Source organism: Ranitomeya imitator, chromosome 2 (assembly GCF_032444005.1).
Source record: "Ranitomeya imitator isolate aRanImi1 chromosome 2, aRanImi1.pri, whole genome shotgun sequence".
NCBI classification, from domain to species: Eukaryota; Metazoa; Chordata; class Amphibia; order Anura; family Dendrobatidae; genus Ranitomeya; species Ranitomeya imitator.
In genome coordinates this window covers 662348802-662372300 of record NC_091283.1, presented here as the reverse complement: position 1 = coordinate 662372300, position 23499 = coordinate 662348802, and positions in this window count along the sequence as shown.

Genomic DNA, 23499 nt, shown 5'->3' with positions numbered 1-23499 from the left:
GATCTAGTCCTAAATGTCCAAGTACAGAGTAGAGGGGTGAAAGCTAGCTCTTCACCCCTATGGGTGCCTAACCCTTTATGCAAAGAGTGCAAAGAGTTAGTTGTATGCCTTAAGCCTAGCCAGCACTTGTGCCCATGCCTTAAGCCTAGCCAGCACTTGTGCCCCCTGCCTTGATCCTAGCCAGCACTGCACTTGTGCCCATGCCTTAAGCCTAGCCCGCACTTGTGCCCAGGCCTTAAGCCTAGCTTGCACTTTTGTTCAGGCCTTAAGCCTAGCCTGCACTTGTGCCCAGGCCTTAAGCCTAGCTGGCACTTGTGCCCATGCCTCTTAAGCCTAGCCAGCATTTGTGCCCCCTGCCTTGATCCTAGCCAGCACTGCACTTGTGCCCAGGCCTTAAGCTTAGCCCGCACTGCACTTGTGCCCAGGCCTTAAGCTTAGCCCGCACTGCACTTGTGCCCAGGCCTTAAGCCTAGCCCGCACTTGTGCCCAGGCCTTAAGCCTAGCCCGCACTTGTGCCCAGGCCTTAAGCCTAGCCCGCACTTGTGCCCTGGCCTTAAGCCTAGCCCGCACTTGTGCCCCTCCCTTAAGCCTAGCCCGCACTTGTGCCCCGGCCTTAAGCCTAGCCCACACCTGTGCCCCGGCCTTAAGCCTAGCCCACACCTGTGCCCCTGCCTTAAGCCTAGCCCGCACCTGTGCCCCTGCCTTAAGCCTAGCCCGCACCTGTGCCCCGACCTTAAGCCTAGCCCGCACCAGTGCCCCGGCCTTAAGCCTAGCCCACACCTGTGCCCCGGCCTTAAGCCTAGCCCGCACCTGTGCCCCGGCCTTAAGCCTAGCCCGCACCTGTGCCCCTGCGTTAAGCCTAGCCCGCACTTGTGACCCGGCCTTAAGCCTAGCCCGCACTTGTGCCCCGGCCTTAAGCCTAGCCCGCACTTGTGCCCCGGCCTTAAGCCTAGCCCGCACTTGTGCCCCGGCCTTAAGCCCAGCCCGCACTTGTGCCCCGGCCTTAAGCCCAGCCCGCACTTGTGCCCCGGCCTTAAGCCTAGCCCACACTTGTGCCCCGGCCTTAAGCCTAGCCCGCACTTGTGCCCCGGCCTTAAGCCTAGCCCGCACTTGTGCCCCGGCCTTAAGCCTAGCCCGCACTTGTGCCCCGGCCTTAAGCCTAGCCCGCATTTGTGCCCCGGCCTTAAGCCTAGCGCGCACTTGTGCCCCGGCCTTAAGCCTAGCCCGCACTTGTGCCCCGGCCTTAAGCCTAGCCCGCACTTATGAGCCCCTTGAATGCTTGTTTGTTTGTTTTTGTCTTCAGCTTCATGTTGGTTATGCACATAGGGCCAGCTTTACGCTCTTCGCTCTTGTCCCGTCTGAATGCGCATGCACGACTGTAATTGGGGAAGAAGGCATTACCCATTTACGGAGGACAGACAAGAATTGCCTGGTCGCTTGGAGCATGGGGTTCTGGAGAGGCTCCGCACAGTACAACAAAGGATCTAGCCCTAAATGTCCAAGTACAGAGTAGAGGGGTGAAAGCTAGCTCTTCACCCCTATGGGTGCCTAACCCATTATGCAAAGAGTGCAAAGAGTTAGCTGTATGCCTTAAGCCTAGCCAGCACTTGTGCCCATGCCTTAAGCCTAGCCAGCACTTGTGCCCCCTGCCTTGATCCTAGCCAGCACTGCACTTGTGCCCCGGCCTTAAGCCTTGCCCGCACTTGTGCCCAGGCCTTAAGCCTAGCCCGCACTTGTGCCCAGGCCTTAAGCCTAGCCCGCACTTGTGCCCAGGCCTTAAGCCTAGCCCGCACTTGTGCCCAGGCCTTAAGCCTAGCCCGCACTTGTGCCCAGGCCTTAAGCCTAGCCCGCACTTGTGCCCAGGCCTTAAGCCTAGCCCGCACTTGTGCCCAGGCCTTAAGCCTAGCCCGCACTTGTGCCCAGGCCTTAAGCCTAGCCCGCACTTGTGCCCACGCCTTAAGCCTAGCCCGCACTTTTGAGCCCCTTGAATGCTTGTTTGTTTGTTTTTGTATTCAGCTTCATGTTGGTTATGCACATAGGGCCAGCTTTACGCTCTTCGCTCTTGTCACGTCTGAATGCGCATGCACGACTGTAATTGGGGAAGAAGGCATTACCCATTTACGGAGGACAGACAAGAAGTGCCTGGTCGCTTGGAGCATGGGGTTATGGAAAGTCTCCGCACTGTACAACAAAGGATCTAGTCCTAAATGTCAAAGTACAGAGTAGAGGGGTTAAAGCTAGTTCTTCACACCTATGGGTGCCTAACCCTTTATGCAAAGAGTGCAAAGAGTTATCTGTATGCCTTAAGCCTAGCCAGCACTTGTGCCCATGCCTGAAGCCTAGCCTGCACTTGTTCCCCCTGCCTTGATCCTAGCCAGCACTGCACTTGTGCCCATGCCTTAAGCCTAGCCCGCACTTGTGCCCAGGCCTTAAGCCTAGCCTGCACTTTTGCCCAGGCCTTAAGCCTAGCCTGCACTTTTGCTCAGGCCTTAAGCCTAGCCTGCACTTGTGCCCAGGCCTTAAACCTAGCTGGCACTTGTGCCCATGCCTTAAGCCTAGCCAGCTTTTGTGCCCCCTGCCTTGATCCTAGCCAGCACTGCACTTGTGCCCTGGCCTTAAGCCTAGCCCGCACTGCACTTGTGCCCAGGCCTTAAGCCTAGCCCGCACTTGTGCCCAGGCCTTAAGCCTAGCCCGCACTTGAGCCCAGGCCTTAAGCCTAGCCCGCACTTGTGCCCCGGCCTTAAGCCTAGCCCGCACATGTGCCCCAGCCTTAATCCTAGCCCGTACTTGTGCCCCGGCCTTAAGCCTAGCCCGCACCTGTGCCCCGGCCTTAAGCCTAGCCCGCACCTGTGCCCCGGCCTTAAGCCTAGCCCACACCTGTGCCCCGGCCTTAAGCCTAGCCCGCACCTGTGCCCCGGCCTTAAGCCTAGCCCGCACCTGTGCCCCGGCCTTAAGCCTAGCCCGCACCTGTGCCCCGGCCTTAAGCCTAGCCCGCACCTGTGCCCCGGCCTTAAGCCTAGCCCGCACCTGTGCCCCGGCCTTAAGCCTAGCCTGCACCTGTGCCCCGGCCTTAAGCCTAGCCCGCACCTGTGCCCCGGCCATAAGCCTAGCCCGCACCTGTGCCCCGGCCTTAAGCCTAGCCTGCACCTGTGCCCCGGCCTTACGCCTAGCCCGCACCTGTGCCCCGGCCTTAAGCCTAGCCCGCACTTGTGCCCCGGCCTTAAGCCTAGCCAGCACTTGTGCCCCGGCCTTTAGCCTTGCCCGCACTTGTGCCCCGGCCTTAAGCCTAGCCCGCACTTGTGCCCCGGCCTTAAGCCTAGCCCGCACTTGTGCCCCGGCCTTAAGCCTAGCCCGCACTTGTGCCCCGGCCTTAAGCCTAGCACGCACTTGTGCCCCGGCCTTAAGCCTAGCCCGCACTTGTGCCCCGACCTTAAGCCTAGCCCGCACTTGTGCCCCGGCCTTAAGCCTAGCCCGCACATGTGCCCCAGCCTTAAGCCTAGCCCGCACTTGTGCCCCGGCCTTAAGCCTAGCCCGCACTTGTGCCCCGGCCTTAAGCCTAGCCCGCACTTGTGCCCCGGCCTTAAGCCTAGCCCGCACTTGTGCCCCGGCCTTATGCCTAGCCCGCACTTGTGCCCAGGCCTTAAGCCTAGCCCGCACTTGTGCCCAGGCCTTAAGCCTAGCCCGCACTTGTGCCCAGGCCTTAAGCCTAGCCCGCACTTTTGAGCCCCTTGAATGCTTGTTTGTTTGTTTTGTCTTCAGCTTCATGTTGGTTATGCACATAGGGCCAGCTTTACGCTCTTCGCTCTTGTCCCGTCTGAATGCGCATGCACGACTGTAATTGGGGAAGAAGGCATTACCCATTTACGGAGGATAGACAAGAATTGCCTGGTCGCTTGGAGCATGGGGTTATGGAGAGTCTCCGCACTGTACAACAAAGGATCTAGTCCTAAATGTCAAAGTACAGAGTAGAGGGGTTAAAGCTAGCTCTTCACACCTATGGGTGCCTAACCCTTTATGCAAAGAGTGCAAAGAGTTATCTGTATGCCTTAAGCCTAGCCAGCACTTGTGCCCATGCCTTAAGCCTAGCCTGCACTTGTTCCCCCTGCCTTGATCCTAGCCAGCACTGCACTTGTGCCCATGCCTTAAGCCTAGCCCGCACTTGTGCCCAGGCCTTAAGCCTAGCCTGCACTTTTGCCCAGGCCTTAAGTCTAGCCTGCACTTTTGCTCAGGCCTTAAGCCTAGCCTGCACTTGTGCCCAGGCCTTAAACCTAGCTGGCACTTGTGCCCATGCCTTAAGCCTAGCCAGCTTTTGTGCCCCCTGCCTTGATCCTAGCCAGCACTGCACTTGTGCCCTGGCCTTAAGCCTAGCCCGCACTGCACTTGTGCCCAGGCCTTAAGCCTAGCCCGCACTTGTGCCCAGGCCTTAAGCCTAGCCCGCACTTGAGCCCAGGCCTTAAGCCTAGCCTGCACTTGTGCCCCGGCCTTAAGCCTAGCCCGCACATGTGCCCCAGCCTTAATCCTAGCCCGCACTTGTGCCCCGGCCTTAAGCCTAGCCCGCACCTGTGCCCCGGCCTTAAGCCTAGCCCGCACCTGTGCCCCGGCCTTAAGCCTAGCCACACCTGTGCCCCGGCCTTAAACCTAGCCCGCACCTGTGCCCCGGCCTTAAGCCTAGCCCGCACTTGTGCCCCGGCCTTAAGCCTAGCCCGCACTTGTGCCCCGGCCTTAAGCCTAGCGCGCACTTGTGCCCCGGCCTTAAGCCTAGCCCGCACTTGTGCCCCGGCCTTAAGCCTAGCCCGCACTTATGAGCCCCTTGAATGCTTGTTTGTTTGTTTTTGTCTTCAGCTTCATGTTGGTTATGCACATAGGGCCAGCTTTACGCTCTTCGCTCTTGTCCCGTCTGAATGCGCATGCACGACTGTAATTGGGGAAGAAGGCATTACCCATTTACGGAGGACAGACAAGAATTGCCTGGTCGCTTGGAGCATGGGGTTCTGGAGAGGCTCCGCACTGTACAACAAAGGATCTAGCCCTAAATGTCCAAGTACAGAGTAGAGGGGTGAAAGCTAGCTCTTCACCCCTATGGGTGCCTAACCCATTATGCAAAGAGTGCAAAGAGTTAGCTGTATGCCTTAAGCCTAGCCAGCACTTGTGCCCATGCCTTAAGCCTAGCCAGCACTTGTGCCCCCTGCCTTGATCCTAGCCAGCACTGCACTTGTGCCCCGGCCTTAAGCCTTGCCCGCACTTGTGCCCAGGCCTTAAGCCTAGCCCGCACTTGTGCCCAGGCCTTAAGCCTAGCCCGCACTTGTGCCCAGGCCTTAAGCCTAGCCCGCACTTGTGCCCAGGCCTTAAGCCTAGCCCGCACTTGTGCCCAGGCCTTAAGCCTAGCCCGCACTTGTGCCCAGGCCTTAAGCCTAGCCCGCACTTGTGCCCAGGCCTTAAGCCTAGCCCGCACTTGTGCCCAGGCCTTAAGCCTAGCCCGCACTTGTGCCCACGCCTTAAGCCTAGCCCGCACTTTTGAGCCCCTTGAATGCTTGTTTGTTTGTTTTTGTATTCAGCTTCATGTTGGTTATGCACATAGGGCCAGCTTTACGCTCTTCGCTCTTGTCACGTCTGAATGCGCATGCACGACTGTAATTGGGGAAGAAGGCATTACCCATTTACGGAGGACAGACAAGAAGTGCCTGGTCGCTTGGAGCATGGGGTTATGGAGAGTCTCCGCACTGTACAACAAAGGATCTAGTCCTAAATGTCAAAGTACAGAGTAGAGGGGTTAAAGCTAGTTCTTCACACCTATGGGTGCCTAACCCTTTATGCAAAGAGTGCAAAGAGTTATCTGTATGCCTTAAGCCTAGCCAGCACTTGTGCCCATGCCTTAAGCCTAGCCTGCACTTGTTCCCCCTGCCTTGATCCTAGCCAGCACTGCACTTGTGCCCATGCCTTAAGCCTAGCCCGCACTTGTGCCCAGGCCTTAAGCCTAGCCTGCACTTTTGCCCAGGCCTTAAGCCTACCCTGCACTTTTGCTCAGGCCTTAAGCCTAGCCTGCACTTGTGCCCAGGCCTTAAACCTAGCTGGCACTTGTGCCCATGCCTTAAGCCTAGCCAGCTTTTGTGCCCCCTGCCTTGATCCTAGCCAGCACTGCACTTGTGCCCTGGCCTTAAGCCTAGCCCGCACTGCACTTGTGCCCAGGCCTTAAGCCTAGCCCGCACTTGTGCCCAGGCCTTAAGCCTAGCCCGCACTTGAGCCCAGGCCTTAAGCCTAGCCCGCACTTGTGCCCCGGCCTTAAGCCTAGCCCGCACATGTGCCCCAGCCTTAATCCTAGCCCGCACTTGTGCCCCGGCCTTAAGCCTAGCCCGCACCTGTGCCCCGGCCTTAAGCCTAGCCCGCACCTGTGCCCCGGCCTTAAGCCTAGCCCACACCTGTGCCCCGGCCTTAAGCCTAGCCCGCACCTGTGCCCCGGCCTTAAGCCTAGCCCGCACCTGTGCCCCGGCCTTAAGCCTAGCCCGCACCTGTGCCCCGGCCTTAAGCCTAGCCCGCACCTGTGCCCCGGCCTTAAGCCTAGCCCGCACCTGTGCCCCGGCCTTAAGCCTAGCCTGCACCTGTGCCCCGGCCTTAAGCCTAGCCCGCACCTGTGCCCCGGCCATAAGCCTAGCCCGCACCTGTGCCCCGGCCTTAAGCCTAGCCTGCACCTGTGCCCCGGCCTTACGCCTAGCCCGCACCTGTGCCCCGGCCTTAAGCCTAGCCCGCACTTGTGCCCCGGCCTTAAGCCTAGCCAGCACTTGTGCCCCGGCCTTTAGCCTTGCCCGCACTTGTGCCCCGGCCTTAAGCCTAGCCCGCACTTGTGCCCCGGCCTTAAGCCTAGCCCGCACTTGTGCCCCGGCCTTAAGCCTAGCCCGCACTTGTGCCCCGGCCTTAAGCCTAGCACGCACTTGTGCCCCGGCCTTAAGCCTAGCCCGCACTTGTGCCCCGACCTTAAGCCTAGCCCGCACTTGTGCCCCGGCCTTAAGCCTAGCCCGCACATGTGCCCCAGCCTTAAGCCTAGCCCGCACTTGTGCCCCGGCCTTAAGCCTAGCCCGCACTTGTGCCCCGGCCTTAAGCCTAGCCCGCACTTGTGCCCCGGCCTTAAGCCTAGCCCGCACTTGTGCCCCGGCCTTATGCCTAGCCCGCACTTGTGCCCAGGCCTTAAGCCTAGCCCGCACTTGTGCCCAGGCCTTAAGCCTAGCCCGCACTTGTGCCCAGGCCTTAAGCCTAGCCCGCACTTTTGAGCCCCTTGAATGCTTGTTTGTTTGTTTTGTCTTCAGCTTCATGTTGGTTATGCACATAGGGCCAGCTTTACGCTCTTCGCTCTTGTCCCGTCTGAATGCGCATGCACGACTGTAATTGGGGAAGAAGGCATTACCCATTTACGGAGGATAGACAAGAATTGCCTGGTCGCTTGGAGCATGGGGTTATGGAGAGTCTCCGCACTGTACAACAAAGGATCTAGTCCTAAATGTCAAAGTACAGAGTAGAGGGGTTAAAGCTAGCTCTTCACACCTATGGGTGCCTAACCCTTTATGCAAAGAGTGCAAAGAGTTATCTGTATGCCTTAAGCCTAGCCAGCACTTGTGCCCATGCCTTAAGCCTAGCCTGCACTTGTTCCCCCTGCCTTGATCCTAGCCAGCACTGCACTTGTGCCCATGCCTTAAGCCTAGCCCGCACTTGTGCCCAGGCCTTAAGCCTAGCCTGCACTTTTGCCCAGGCCTTAAGCCTAGCCTGCACTTTTGCTCAGGCCTTAAGCCTAGCCTGCACTTGTGCCCAGGCCTTAAACCTAGCTGGCACTTGTGCCCATGCCTTAAGCCTAGCCAGCTTTTGTGCCCCCTGCCTTGATCCTAGCCAGCACTGCACTTGTGCCCTGGCCTTAAGCCTAGCCCGCACTGCACTTGTGCCCAGGCCTTAAGCCTAGCCCGCACTTGTGCCCAGGCCTTAAGCCTAGCCCGCACTTGAGCCCAGGCCTTAAGCCTAGCCCGCACTTGTGCCCCGGCCTTAAGCCTAGCCCGCACATGTGCCCCAGCCTTAATCCTAGCCCGCACTTGTGCCCCGGCCTTAAGCCTAGCCCGCACCTGTGCCCCGGCCTTAAGCCTAGCCCGCACCTGTGCCCCGGCCTTAAGCCTAGCCACACCTGTGCCCCGGCCTTAAGCCTAGCCCGCACCTGTGCCCCGGCCTTAAGCCTAGCCCGCACCTGTGCCCCAGCCTTAAGCCTAGCCCGCACCTGTGCCCCGGCCTTAAGCCTAGCCCGCACCTGTGCCCCGGCCTTAAGCCTAGCCCGCACCTGTGCCCGGCCTTAAGCCTAGACCGCACCTGTGCCCCGGCCTTAAGCCTAGACCGCACCTGTGCCCCGGCCTTAAGCCTAGCCCGCACCTGTGCCCCGGCCTTAAGCCTAGCCCGCACCTGTGCCCCGGCCTTAAGCCTAGCCCGCACCTGTGCCCCGGCCTTAAGCCTAGCCCGCACCTGTGCCCCGGCCTTAAGCCTAGCCCGCACCTGTGCCCCGGCCTTACGCCTAGCCCGCACCTGTGCCCCGGCCTTAAGCCTAGCCCGCACTTGTGCCCCGGCCTTAAGCCTAGCCAGCACTTGTGCCCCGGCCTTTAGCCTTGCCCGCACTTGTGCCCCGGCCTTAAGCCTAGCCCGCACTTGTGCCCCGGCCTTAAGCCTAGCCTGCACTTGTGCCCCGGCCTTAAGCCTAGCCCGCACTTGTGCCCCAGCCTTAAGCCTAGCCCGCACTTGTGCCCCGGCCTTAAGCCTAGCCCGCACTTGTGCCCCGGCCTTAAGCCTAGCCCGCACTTGTGCCCCGGCCTTAAGCCTAGCCCGCACTTGTGCCCCGGCCTTAAGCTTAGCCCGCACTTGTGCCCCGGCCTTAAGCCTAGCCCGCACTTGTGCCCCGGCCTTAAGCCTAGCCCGCACTTGTGCCCCGGCCTTAAGCCTAGCCCGCACTTGTGCCCCGGCCTTATGCCTAGCCCGCACTTGTGCCCAGGCCTTAAGCCTAGCCCGCACTTGTGCCCAGGCCTTAAGCCTAGCCCGCACTTGTGCCCAGGCCTTAAGCCTAGCCCGCACTTTTGAGCCCCTTGAATGCTTGTTTGTTTGTTTTGTCTTCAGCTTCATGTTGGTTATGCACATAGGGCCAGCTTTACGCTCTTCGCTCTTGTCCCGTCTGAATGCGCATGCACGACTGTAATTGGGGTAGAAGGCATTACCCATTTACGGAGGATAGACAAGAATTGCCTGATCGCTTGGAGCATGGGGTTATGGAGAGGCTCCGCACTGTACAACAAAGGATCTAGTCCTAAATGTCCAAGTACAGAGTAGAGGGGTGAAAGCTAGCTCTTCACCCCTATGGGTGCCTAACCCTTTATGCAAAGAGTGCAAAGAGTTAGCTGTATGCCTTAAGCCTAGCCAGCACTTGTGCCCATGCCTTAAGCCTAGCCAGCATTTGTGCCCCCTGCCTTGATCCTAGCCAGCACTGCACTTGTGCCCAGGCCTTAAGCCTAGCCCGCACCGCACTTGTGCCCAGGCCTTAAGCCTAGCCCGCACTTGTGCCCAAGCCTTAAGCCTAGCCCGCACTTGTGCCCAGGCCTTAAGCCTAGCCCGCACTTGTGCCCCGGCCTTAAGCCTAGCCCTGCACTTGTGCCCCGGACTTAAGCCTAGCCCGCACTTGTGCCCCGGCCTTAAGCCTAGCCCGCACCTGTGCCTCGGCCTTAAGCCTAGCCCGCACCTGTGCCCCGGCCTTAAGCCTAGCCCGCACCTGTGCCCCGGCCTTAAGCCTAGCCCGCACCTGTGCCCCGGCATTAAGCCTAGCCCGCACTTGTGCCCCGGCCTTAAGCCTAGCCCGCACTTGTGCCCAGGCCTTAAGCCTAGCCCGCACTTGTGCCCCGGCCTTAAGGCTAGCCCGCACTTGTGCCCCGGCCTTAAGCCTAGCCCGCACTTGTGCCCCGGCCCTAAGCCTAGCCCGCACTTGTGCCCCGGCCTTAAGCCTAGCCCGCACTTGTGCCCCGGCCTTAAGCCTAGCCCGCACTTGTGCCCCGGCCTTCAGCCTAGCCCGCACTTGTGCCCCGGCCTTCAGCCTAGCCCGCACTTGTGCCCCGGCCTTCAGCCTAGCCCGCACTTGTGCCCCGGCCTTCAGCCTAGCCCGCACTTGTGCCCCGACCTTAAGCCTAGCCCGCACTTGGGCCCCGGCCTTAAGCCTAGCCCGCACTTGCGCCCCGGCCTTAAGCCTAGCCCGCACTTTTGCCCCGGCCTTAAGCCTAGCCCGCACTTGTGCCCCGGCCTTAAGCCTAGCCCGCACTTGTGCCCCGGCCTTAAGCCTAGCCCGCACTTGTGCCCCGGCCTTAAGCCTAGCCCGCACTTGTGCCCCGGCCTTAAGCCTAGCCCGCACTTGTGCCCAGGCCTTAAGCCTAGCCCGCACTTGTGCCCAGGCCTTAAGCCTAGCCCGCACTTGTGCCCAGGCCTTAAGCCTAGCCCGCACTTGAGCCCCTTGAATGCTTGTTTGTTTGTTTTTGTCTTCAGCTTCATGTTGGTTATGCACATAGGGCCAGCTTTACGCTCTTCGCTCTTGTCCCGTCTGAATGCGCATGCACGACTGTAATTGGGGAAGAAGGCATTACCCATTTACGGAGGACAGACAAGAGTTGCCTGGTCGCTTGGAGCATGGGGTTATGGAGAGGCTCCGCACTGTACAACAAAGGATCTAGTCCTAAATGTCCAAGTACAGAGTAGAGGGGTGAAAGCTAGCTCTTCACCCCTATGGGTGCCTAACCCTTTCTGCAAAGAGTGCAAAGAGTTAGCTGTATGCCTTAAGCCTAGCCAGCACTTGTGCCCATGCCTTAAGCCTAGCCAGCACTTGTGCCCCCTGCCTTGATCCTAGCCAGCACTGCACTTGTGCCCCGGCCTTAAGCCTAGCCCGCACTTGTGCCCGGCCTTAAGCCTAGCCCACACTTGTGCCCAGGCCTTTAGCCTAGCCCGCACTTGTGCCCAGGCCTTAAGCCTAGCCCGCACTTGTGCCCAGGCCTTAGGCCTAGCCCGCACTTGTGCCCAGGCCTTAAGCCTAGCCCGCACTTGTGCATCGGCCTTTAGCCAAGCCCGCCCTTGTGCCCCTGCCTTAAGCCAAGCCCGCCCTTGTGCCCCTGCCTTAAGCCAAGCCCGCCCTTGTGCCCTTGCCTTAAGCCAAGCCCGCCCTTGTGCCCTTGCCTTAAGCCAAGCCCGCCCTTGTGCCCCTGCCTTAAGCCTAGCCCGCCCTTGTGCCCAGGCCTTAAGCCTAGCCTGCACTTGTGCCCAGGCCTTAAGCCTAGCCCGCACTTGTGCCAAGGCATTGAGCCTAGCCCGCACTTGTGCCCCGGCTTTAAGCCTAGCCCGCACTTTTGCCCAGGCCTTAAGCCTAGCCCGCACTTGTGCCCAGGCAATAAGCCTAGCCCGCACTTGTGCCCCGGCCTTAAGCCTAGCCCGCACTTGTGCCCCGGCCTTAAGCCAAGCCCGCCATTGTGCCCCTGCCTTAAGCCAAGCCCGCCCTTGTGCCCCTGCCTTAAACCAAGCCCGCCCTTGTGCCCAGGCCTTAAGCCTAGCCCGCACTTGTGCCCAGGCCTTAGGCCTAGCCCGCCCTTGTGCCCCTGCCTTAAGCCAAGCCCGCCCTTGTGCCCTTGCCTTAAGTCAAGCCCGCCCTTGTGCCCCTGCCTTAAGCCAAGCCCGCCCTTGTGCCCCTGCCTTAAGCCAAGCCCGCCCTTGTGCCCTTGCCTTAAGCCAAGCCCGCCCTTGTGCCCCGGCCTTAAGCCTAGCCCGCACTTGTGCCCCGGCCTTAAGCCTAGCCCGCACTTGTGCCCGGGCCTTAAGCCTAGCCCGCACTTGTGCCCCGGCCTTAAGCCTAGCCCGCACTTGTGACCCGGCCTTAAGCCTAGCCCGCACTTGTGCCCCGGCCTTAAGCCTAGCCCGCACTTGTGCCCCGGCCTTAAGCCTAGCCCGCACTTGTGCCCCGGCCTTAAGCCCAGCCCGCACTTGTGCCCCGGCCTTAAGCCCAGCCCGCACTTGTGCCCCGGCCTTAAGCCTAGCCCGCACTTGTGCCCCGGCCTTAAGCCTAGCCCGCACTTGTGCCCCGGCCTTAAGCCTAGCCCGCACTTGTGCCCCGGCCTTAAGCCTAGCCCGCACTTGTGCCCCGGCCTTAAGCCTAGCCCGCACTTGTGCCCCGGCCTTAAGCCTAGCCCGCACTTGTGCCCCGGCCTTAAGCCTAGCCCGCACTTGTGCCCCGGCCTTAAGCCTAGCCCGCACTTATGAGCCCCTTGAATGCTTGTTTGTTTGTTTTTGTCTTCAGCTTCATGTTGGTTATGCACATAGGGCCAGCTTTACGCTCTTCGCTCTTGTCCCGTCTGAATGCGCATGCACGACTGTAATTGGGGAAGAAGGCATTACCCATTTACGGAGGACAGACAAAAATTGCCTGGTCGCTTGGAGCATGGGGTTCTGGAGAGGCTCCGCACTGTACAACAAAGGATCTAGCCCTAAATGTCCAAGTACAGAGTAGAGGGGTGAAAGCTAGCTCTTCACCCCTATGGGTGCCTAACCCATTATGCAAAGAGTGCAAAGAGTTAGCTGTATGCCTTAAGCCTAGCCAGCACTTGTGCCCATGCCTTAAGCCTAGCCAGCACTTGTGCCCCCTGCCTTGATCCTAGCCAGCACTGCACTTGTGCCCCGGCCTTAAGCCTAGCCCGCACTTGTGCCCAGGCCTTAAGCCTAGCCCGCACTTGTGCCCAGGCCTTAAGCCTAGCCCGCACTTGTGCCCAGGCCTTAAGCCTAGCCCGCACTTGTGCCCAGGCCTTAAGCCTAGCCCGCACTTGTGCCCAGGCCTTAAGCCTAGCCCGCACTTGTGCCCAGGCCTTAAGCCTAGCCCGCACTTGTGCCCAGGCCTTAAGCCTAGCCCGCACTTGTGCCCAGGCCTTCAGCCTAGCCCACACTTGTGCCCACGCCTTAAGCCTAGCCCGCACTTTTGAGCCCCTTGAATGCTTGTTTGTTTGTTTTTGTATTCAGCTTCATGTTGGTTATGCACATAGGGCCAGCTTTACGCTCTTCGCTCTTGTCACGTCTGAATGCGCATGCACGACTGTAATTGGGGAAGAAGGCATTACCCATTTACGGAGGACAGACAAGAAGTGCCTGGTCGCTTGGAGCATGGGGTTATGGAGAGTCTCCGCACTGTACAACAAAGGATCTAGTCCTAAATGTCAAAGTACAGAGTAGAGGGGTTAAAGCTAGCTCTTCACACCTATGGGTGCCTAACCCTTTATGCAAAGAGTGCAAAGAGTTATCTGTATGCCTTAAGCCTAGCCAGCACTTGTGCCCATGCCTTAAGCCTAGCCTGCACTTGTTCCCCCTGCCTTGATCCTAGCCAGCACTGCACTTGTGCCCATGCCTTAAGCCTAGCCCGCACTTGTGCCCAGGCCTTACGCCTAGCCTGCACTTTTGCCCAGGCCTTAAGCCTAGCCTGCACTTTTGCTCAGGCCTTAAGCCTAGCCTGCACTTGTGCCCAGGCCTTAAACCTAGCTGGCACTTGTGCCCATGCCTTAAGCCTAGCCAGCTTTTGTGCCCCCTGCCTTGATCCTAGCCAGCACTGCACTTGTGCCCTGGCCTTAAGCCTAGCCCGCACTGCACTTGTGCCCAGGCCTTAAGCCTAGCCCGCACTTGTGCCCAGGCCTTAAGCCTAGCCCGCACTTGAGCCCAGGCCTTAAGCCTAGCCCGCACTTGTGCCCCGGCCTTAAGCCTAGCCCGCACTTGTGCCCCGGCCTTAAGCCTAGCCCGCACCTGTGCCCCGGCCTTAAGCCTAGCCCGCACCTGTGCCCCGGCCTTAAGCCTAGCCCACACCTGTGCCCCGGCCTTAAGCCTAGCCCGCACCTGTGCCCCGGCCTTAAGCCTAGCCCGCACCTGTGCCCCGGCCTTAAGCCTAGCCCGCACCTGTGCCCCGGCCTTAAGCCTAGCCCGCACCTGTGCCCCGGCCTTAAGCCTAGCCCGCACCTGTGCCCTGGCCTTAAGCCTAGCCCGCACCTGTGCCCCGGCCTTACGCCTAGCCCGCACCTGTGCCCCGGCCTTAAGCCTAGCCCGCACTTGTGCCCCGGCCTTAAGCCTAGCCAGCACTTGTGCCCCGGCCTTTAGCCTTGCCCGCACTTGTGCCCCGGCCTTAAGCCTAGCCCGCACTTGTGCCCCGGCCTTAAGCCTAGCCCGCACTTGTGCCCCGGCCTTAAGCCTAGCCCGCACTTGTGCCCCGGCCTTAAGCCTAGCACGCACTTGTGCCCCGGCCTTAAGCCTAGCCCGCACTTGTGCCCCGACCTTAAGCCTAGCCCGCACTTGTGGCCCGGCCTTAAGCCTAGCCCGCACATGTGCCCCGGCCTTAAGCCTAGCCCGCACTTGTGCCCCGGCCTTAAGCCTAGCCCGCACTTGTGCCCCGGCCTTAAGCCTAGCCCGCACTTGTGCCCCGGCCTTAAGCCTAGCCCGCACTTGTGCCCCGGCCTTATGCCTAGCCCGCACTTGTGCCCAGGCCTTAAGCCTAGCCCGCACTTGTGCCCAGGCCTTAAGCCTAGCCCGCACTTGTGCCCAGGCCTTAAGCCTAGCCCGCACTTTTGAGCCCCTTGAATGCTTGTTTGTTTGTTTTGTCTTCAGCTTCATGTTGGTTATGCACATAGGGCCAGCTTTACGCTCTTCGCTCTTGTCCCGTCTGAATGCGCATGCACGACTGTAATTGGGGAAGAAGGCATTACCCATTTACGGAGGATAGACAAGAATTGCCTGGTCGCTTGGAGCATGGGGTTATGGAGAGTCTCCGCACTGTACAACAAAGGATCTAGTCCTAAATGTCAAAGTATAGAGTAGAGGGGTTAAAGCTAGCTCTTCACACCTATGGGTGCCTAACCCTTTATGCAAAGAGTGCAAAGAGTTATCTGTATGCCTTAGGCCTAGCCAGCACTTGTGCCCATGCCTTAAGCCTAGCCTGCACTTGTTCCCCCTGCCTTGATCCTAGCCAGCACTGCACTTGTGCCCATGCCTTAAGCCTAGCCCGCACTTGTGCCCAGGCCTTAAGCCTAGCCTGCACTTTTGCCCAGGCCTTAAGCCTAGCCTGCACTTTTGCTCAGGCCTTAAGCCTAGCCTGCACTTGTGCCCAGGCCTTAAACCTAGCTGGCACTTGTGCCCATGCCTTAAGCCTAGCCAGCTTTTGTGCCCCCTGCCTTGATCCTAGCCAGCACTGCACTTGTGCCCTGGCCTTAAGCCTAGCCCGCACTGCACTTGTGCCCAGGCCTTAAGCCTAGCCTGCACTTGTGCCCAGGCCTTAAGCCTAGCCCGCACTTGAGCCCAGGCCTTAAGCCTAGCCCGCACTTGTGCCCTGGCCTTAAGCCTAGCCCGCACATGTGCCCCAGCCTTAATCCTAGCCCGCACTTGTGCCCCGGCCTTAAGCCTAGCCCGCACCTGTGCCCCGGCCTTAAGCCTAGCCCGCACCTGTGCCCCGGCCTTAAGCCTAGCCACACCTGTGTCCCGGCCTTAAGCCTAGCCCGCACCTGTGCCCCGGCCTTAAGCCTAGCCCGCACCTGTGCCCCAGCCTTAAGCCTAGCCCGCACCTGTGCCCCGGCCTTAAGCCTAGCCCGCACCTGTGCCCCGGCCTTAAGCCTAGCCCGCACCTATGCCCGGCCTTAAGCCTAGACCGCACCTGTGCCCCGGCCTTAAGCCTAGACCGCACCTGTGCCCCGGCCTTAAGCCTAGCCCGCACCTGTGCCCCGGCCTTAAGCCTAGCCCGCACCTGTGCCCCGGCCTTAAGCCTAGCCCGCACCTGTGCCCCGGCCTTAAGCCTAGCCCGCACCTGTGCCCCGGCCTTAAGCCTAGCCCGCACCTGTGCCCCGGCCTTACGCCTAGCCCGCACCTGTGCCCCGGCCTTAAGCCTAGCCCGCACTTGTGCCCCGGCCTTAAGCCTAGCCAGCACTTGTGCCCCGGCCTTTAGCCTTGCCCGCACTTGTGCCCCGGCCTTAAGCCTAGCCCGCACTTGTGCCCCGGCCTTAAGCCTAGCCCGCACTTGTGCCCCGGCCTTAAGCCTAGCCCGCACTTGTGCCCCAGCCTTAAGCCTAGCCCGCACTTGTGCCCCAGCCTTAAGCCTAGCCCGCACTTGTGCCCCGGCCTTAAGCCTAGCCCGCACTTGTGCCCCGGCCTTAAGCCTAGCCCGCACTTGTGCCCCGGCCTTAAGCCTAGCCCGCACTTGTGCCCCGGCCTTAAGCCTAGCCCGCACTTGTGCCCCGGCCTTAAGCCTAGCCCGCACTTGTGCCCCGGCCTTAAGCCTAGCCCGCACTTGTGCCCCGGCCTTATGCCTAGCCCGCACTTGTGCCCAGGCCTTAAGCCTAGCCCGCACTTGTGCCCAGGCCTTAAGCCTAGCCCGCACTTGTGCCCAGGCCTTAAGCCTAGCCCGCACTTTTGAGCCCCTTGAATGCTTGTTTGTTTGTTTTGTCTTCAGCTTCATGTTGGTTATGCACATAGGGCCTGCTTTACGCTCTTCGCTCTTGTCCCGTCTGAATGCGCATGCACGACTGTAATTGGGGAAGAAGGCATTACCCATTTACGGAGGATAGACAAGAATTGCCTGATCGCTTGGAGCATGGGGTTATGGAGAGGCTCCGCACTGTACAACAAAGGATCTAGTCCTAAATGTCCAAGTACAGAGTAGAGGGGTGAAAGCTAGCTCTTCACCCCTATGGGTGCCTAACCCTTTATGCAAAGAGTGCAAAGAGTTAGCTGTATGCCTTAAGCCTAGCCAGCACTTGTGCCCATGCCTTAAGCCTAGCCAGCATTTGTGCCCCCTGCCTTGATCCTAGCCAGCACTGCACTTGTGCCCAGGCCTTAAGCCTAGCCCGCACCGCACTTGTGCCCAGGCCTTAAGCCTAGCCCGCACTTGTGCCACGGCCTTAAGCCTAGCCCGCACCTGTGCCTCGGCCTTAAGCCTAGCCCGCACCTGTGCCACGGCCTTAAGCCTAGCCCGCACCTGTGCCCCGGCCTTAAGCCTAGCCCGCACCTGTGCCCCGGCCTTCAGCCTAGCCCGCACTTGTGCCCCGGCCTTAAGCCTAGCCCGCACTTGTGCCCTGGCCTTAAGCCTAGCCCGCACCTGTGCCCCGACCTTAAGCCTAGCCCGCACCTGTGCCCCGGCCTTAAGCCTAGCCCGCACCTGTGCCCCGGCCTTAAGCCTAGCCCGCTCCTGTGCCCCGGCTTTAAGCCTAGCCCGCACCTGTGCCCCGGCCTTAAGCCTAGCCCGCACCTGTGCCCCGGCCTTAAGCCTAGCCCGCACCTGTGCCCCGACCTTAAGCCTAGCCCGCACCTGTGCCCCGGCCTTAAGCCTAGCCCGCACCTGTGCCCCGGCCTTAAGCCTAGCCCGCACCTGTGCCCCGGCCTTAAGCCTAGCCCGCACCTGTGCCCCGGCCTTAAGCCTAGCCCGCACCTGTGCCCCGGCCTTAAGCCTAGCCCGCACCTGTGCCCCGGCCTTAAGCCTAGCCCGCACTTGTGCCCAGGCCTTAAGCCTAGCCCGCACTTGTGCCCATGCCTTAAGCCTAGCCTGCACTTGTTACCCCTGCCTTGATCCTAGCCAGCACTGCACTTGTGCCCATGCCTTAAGCCTAGCCCGCACTTGTGCCCAGGCCTTAAGCCTAGCCTGCACTTTTGCCCAGGCCTTAAGCCTAGCCTGCACTTGTGCCCAGGCCTTAAACCTAGCTGGCACTTGTGCCCATGCCTTAAGCCTAGCCAGCATTTGTGCCCCCTGCCTTGATCCTAGCCAGCACTGCACTTGTGCCCAGGCCTTAAGCCTAGCCCGCACTGCACTTGTGCCCAGGCCTTAAGCCTAGCCCGCACTTGTGCCCAGGCCTTAAGCCTAGCCCGCACTTGTGCCCAGGCCTTAAGCCTAGCCCGCACTTGTGCCCCGGCCTTAAGCCTAGCCCGCACATGTGCCCCAGCCTTAATCCTAGCCCCCACTTGTGCCCCGGCCTTAATCCTAGCCCGCACCTGTGCCCCGGCCTTAAGCCTAGCTCACACCTGTGCCCCGGCCTTAAGCCTAGCCCGCACCTGTGCCCCGGCCTTAAGCCTAGCTCACACCTGTGCCCCGGCATTAAGCCTAGCCCGCACCTGTGCCCCGGCCTTAAGCCTAGCCCGCACCTGTGCCCCGGCCTTAAGCCTAGCCCGCACCTGTGCCCCGGCCTTAAGCCTTGCCCGCACCTGTGCCCCGGCCTTAAGCCTAGCCCGCACCTGTGCCCAGGCCTTAAGCCTAGACCGCACCTGTGCCCCGGCCTTAAGCCTAGCCCGCACCTGTGCCCCGGCCTTAAGCCTAGCCCGCACCTGTGCCCCGGCCTTAAGCCTAGCCCGCACCTGTGCCCCGGCCTTACGCCTAGCCCGCACCTGTGCCCCGGCCTTAAGCCTAGCCCGCACTTGTGCCCCGGCCTTAAGCCTAGCCAGCACTTGTGCCCCGGCCTTTAGCCTTGCCCGCACTTGTGCCCCGGCCTTAAGCCTAGCCCGCACCTGTGCCCCGGCCTTAAGCCTAGCCCGCACTTGTGCCCCGGCCTTAAGCCTAGCCCGCACTTGTGCCCCAGCCTTAAGCCTAGCCCGCACTTGTGCCCCGGCCTTAAGCCTAGCCCGCACTTGTGCCCCAGCCTTAAGCCTAGCCCGCACTTGTGCCCCGGCCTTAAGCCTAGCCCGCACTTGTGCCCCGGCCTTAACCTAGCCCGCACTTGTGCCCCGGCCTTAAGCCTAGCCCGCACTTCTGCCCCGGCCTTAAGCCTAGCCCGCACTTGTGCCCCGGCCTTAAGCCTAGCCCGCACTTGTGCCCCGGCCTTATGCCTAGCCCGCACTTGTGCCCAGGCCTTAAGCCTAGCCCGCACTTGTGCCCAGGCCTTAAGCCTAGCCCGCACTTGTGCCCAGGCCTTAAGCCTAGCCCGCACTTTTGAGCCCCTTGAATGCTTGTTTGTTTGTTTTGTCTTCAGCTTCATGTTGGTTATGCATATAGGGCCAGCTTTACGCTCTTCGCTCTTGTCCCGTCTGAATGCGCATGCACGACTGTAATTGGGGAAGAAGGCATTACCCATTTACGGAGGATAGACAAGAATTGCCTGATCGCTTGGAGCATGGGGTTATGGAGAGGCTCCGCACTGTACAACAAAGGATCTAGTCCTAAATGTCCAAGTACAGAGTAGAGGGGTGAAAGCTAGCTCTTCACCCCTATGGGTGCCTAACCCTTTATGCAAAGAGTGCAAAGAGTTAGCTGTATGCCTTAAGCCTAGCCAGCACTTGTGCCCATGCCTTAAGCCTAGCCAGCATTTGTGCCCCCTGCCTTGATCCTAGCCAGCACTGCACTTGTGCCCAGGCCTTAAGCCTAGCCCGCACCGCACTTGTGCCCAGGCCTTAAGCCTAGCCCGCACTTGTGCCCAAGCCTTAAGCCTAGCCCGCACTTGTGCCCAGGCCTTAAGCCTAGCCCGCACTTGTGCCCCGGCCTTAAGCCTAGCCCTGCACTTGTGCCCCGGACTTAAGCCTAGCCCGCACTTGTGCCCCGGCCTTAAGCCTAGCCCGCACCTGTGCCTCGGCCTTAAGCCTAGCCCGCACCTGTGCCACGGCCTTAAGCCTAGCCCGCACCTGTGCCCCGGCCTTAAGCTTAGCCCGCACCTGTGCCCCGGCCTTCAGCCTAGCCTGCACTTGTGCCCCGGCCTTAAGCCTAGCCCGCACTTGTGCCCTGGCCTTAAGCCTAGCCCGCACCTGTGCCCCGACCTTAAGCCTAGCCCGCACCTGTGCCCCGGCCTTAAGCCTAGCCCGCACCTGTGCCCCGGCCTTAAGCCTAGCCCGCACCTGTGCCCCGGCTTTAAGCCTAGCCCGCACCTGTGCCCCGGCCTTAAGCCTAGCCCGCACCTGTGCCCCGGCCTTAAGCCTAGCCCGCACCTGTGCCCCGACCTTAAGCCTAGCCCGCACCTGTGCCCCGGCCTTAAGCCTAGCCCGCACCTGTGCCCCGGCCTTAAGCCTAGCCCGCACCTGTGCCCCGGCCTTAAGCCTAGCCCGCACCTGTGCCCCGGCCTTAAGCCTAGCCCGCACCTGTGCCCCGGCCTTAAGCCTAGCCCGCACCTGTGCCCCGGCCTTAAGCCTAGCCCGCACTTGTGCCCAGGCCTTAAGCCTAGCCCGCACTTGTGCCCCGGCCTTAAGCCTAGCCCGCACTTGTGCCAAGGCCTTAAGCCTAGCCCGCACTTGTGCCCAGGCCTTAAGCCTAGCCCGCACTTGTGCCCAGGCCTTAAGCCTAGCCCGAACTTGTGCCCAGGCCTTAAGCCTAGCCCGCACTTGTGCCCAGGCCTTAAGCCTAGCCCGCACTTTTGAGCCCCTTGAATGCTTGTTTGTTTGTTTTTGTATTCAGCTTCATGTTGGTTATGCACATAGGGCCAGCTTTACGCTCTTCGCTCTTCTCACGTCTAAATGCGCATGCACGACTGTAATTGGGGAAGAAGGCATTACCCATTTACGGAGGACAGACAAGAAGTGCCTGGTCGCTTGGAGCATGGGGTTATGGAGAGTCTCCGCACTGTACAACAAAGGATCTAGTCCTAAATGTCAAAGTACAGAGTAGAGGGGTTAAAGCTAGCTCTTCACACCTATGGGTGCCTAACCCTTTATGCAAAGAGTGCAAAGAGTTATCTGTATGCCTTAAGCCTAGCCAGCACTTGTGCCCATGCCTTAAGCCTAGCCTGCACTTGTTACCCCTGCCTTGATCCTAGCCAGCACTGCACTTGTGCCCATGCCTTAAGCCTAGCCCGCACTTGTGCCCAGGCCTTAAGCCTAGCCTGCACTTTTGCCCAGGCCTTAAGCCTAGCCTGCACTTGTGCCCAGGCCTTAAACCTAGCTGGCACTTGTGCCCATGCCTTAAGCCTAGCCAGCATTTGTGCCCCCTGCCTTGATCCTAGCCAGCACTGCACTTGTGCCCAGGCCTTAAGCCTAGCCCGCACTGCACTTGTGCCCAGGCCTTAAGCCTAGCCCGCACTTGTGCCCAGGCCTTAAGCCTAGCCCGCACTTGTGCCCAGGCCTTAAGCCTAGCCCGCACTTGTGCCCCGGCCTTAAGCCTAGCCTGCACATGTGCCCCAGCCTTAATCCTAGCCCGCACTTGTGCCCCGGCCTTAATCCTAGCCCGCACCTGTGCCCCGGCCTTAAGCCTAGCCCACATCTGTGCCCCGGCCTTAAGCCTAGCTCACACGTGTGCCCCGGCATTAAGCCTAGCCCGCACCTGTGCCCCGGCCTTAAGCCTAGCCCGCACCTGTGCCCCGGCCTTAAGCCTAGCCCGCACCTGTGCCCCGGCCTTAAGCCTTGCCCGCACCTGTGCCCCGGCCTTAAGCCTAGCCCGCACCTGTGCCCAGGCCTTAAGCCTAGACCGCACCTGTGCCCCGGCCTTAAGCCTAGCCCGCACCTGTGCCCCGGCCTTAAGCCTAGCCCGCACCTGTGCCCCGGCCTTAAGCCTAGCCCGCACCTGTGCCCCGGCCTAAAGCCTAGCCCGCACCTGTGCCCCGGCCTTAAGCCTAGCCCGCACCTGTGCCCCGGCCTTAAGGCTAGCCCGCACCTGTGCCCCGGCCTTAAGCCTAGCCCGCACCTGTGCCACGGCCTTACGCCTAGCCTGCACCTGTGCCCCGGCCTTACGCCTAGCCCGCACCTGTGCCCCGGCCTTAAGCCTAGCCCGCACCTGTGCCCCGGCCTTAATCCTAGCCAGCACTTGTGCCCCGGCCTTTAGCCTAGCCCGCACTTGTGCCCCGGCCTTAAGCCTAGCCCGCACTTGTGCCCCGGCCTTAAGCCTAGCCCGCACTTGTGCCCCGGCCTTAAGCCTAGCCCGCACTTGTGCCCCGGCCTTAAGCCTAGCCTGCACTTGTGCCCCGGCCTTAAGCCTAGCCCGCACTTGTGCCCCGGCCTTAAGCCTAGCCCGCACTTGTGCCCCGGCCTTAAGCCTAGCCCACACTTGTGCCCCGGCCTTAAGCCTAGCCCGCACTTGTGCCCCGGCCTTAAGCCTAGCCCGCACTTGTGCCCCGGCCTTAAGCCTAGCCCGCACTTGTGCCCCGGCCTTAAGCCTAGCCCGCACTTGTGCCCCGACCTTAAGCCTAGCCCGCACTTGTGCCCCGGCCTTAAGCCTAGCCCGCACTTGTGCCCCGGCCTTAAGCCTAGCCCGCACCTGTGCCCCGGCCTTAAGCCTATCCCGCACCTGTGCCCAGGCCTTAAGCCTATCCCGCACCTGTGCCCCGGCCTTAAGCCTAGCCCGCACTTGTGCCCAGGCCTTAAGCCTAGCCCGCACTTGTGCCCCGGCCTTAAGCCTAGCCCGCACTTGTGCCCTGGCTTTAACCCTCCGTCACATACAACTGATTTGACAGGCGCTTCTCTTTTACTTTCATTTCTCCTTCCTCACCAGATTGTGAGGAAACCCCCTCCCTCCAGGTAGTCTCCTGTCTCTTGAAGGTCTGTGAAACCTGATATCACAGTTGGATTTCAGAGCTTCAGGGGAGAGGATATAGCTGCACAGATCTCTCAGGCTCATTGTATGTGAATACGTCACATTCAGTAAGGTTGGTATTTTATGTTTTTATTCATCACAATAGTTTATTTAGCTTGTTTTATGAATGTATAGCACAAAATGTGAGCATATTTAATAGAAATAAGGGAGATTTTATAAAAGAAAGTGTGCTGCTCAGGCATATACAGTAGTTCCCTAACATATTCCTTCTCTTGCTTCAGATTATCTGCTGAAATGGAGAGGAAAATGTACAATTTATCCAAACAACTTGATGTTGAGGAAGTAACAAATATGCTGTTAGATGATAGAGACCTCACACTGAATGAGGATTTAGGAGAGGAAAGTGAGATTGATTCTCATGATGAGGTGGAAGAATGTGTCCTGGATTCTGAAACAGAGCAAGATGGTGACAGTGGTGAGGATGAAGAAGTTGGATCATATTATATTGGAAAAGATAAAAATACTAAATGGAACAAGAAGCCATTCCAGAAAAAACGTAGGGAACCTTTAAACATTATTACTCACCTTCCTGCAGTAATAGGAACTGCACATAATGCAAAAACTGCAGTTGAATGCTGGAACAGTATATTTACAGATGACATTCTGGACTCTATTGTCACATATACCAACCAATATATAGACATTATAAAGGACAAGTACATCTGCAACAGAACCATCAAGCCCACAGATGAAATAGAACTGCGTGCTTTTTTTGGATTACTGTACCTTGCAGGAGCTTATAGGGCAAATAGACAAAGTTTGGAGGAACTTTGGGGTAAAGATGGGGATGGAGTTGAAAAATTTAGCCTTATGTCCATAAACAGATTCAAGATTCTAATTCGTTGCCTTCGGTTTGACGACAGAACTACCCGAACCGAACGCAAAACACATGACCGACTTGCTCCAATTCGTGATATATTTCAAAGATTTGTTGTAAACTGTAAACAAAGTTATTACCCTGGAGA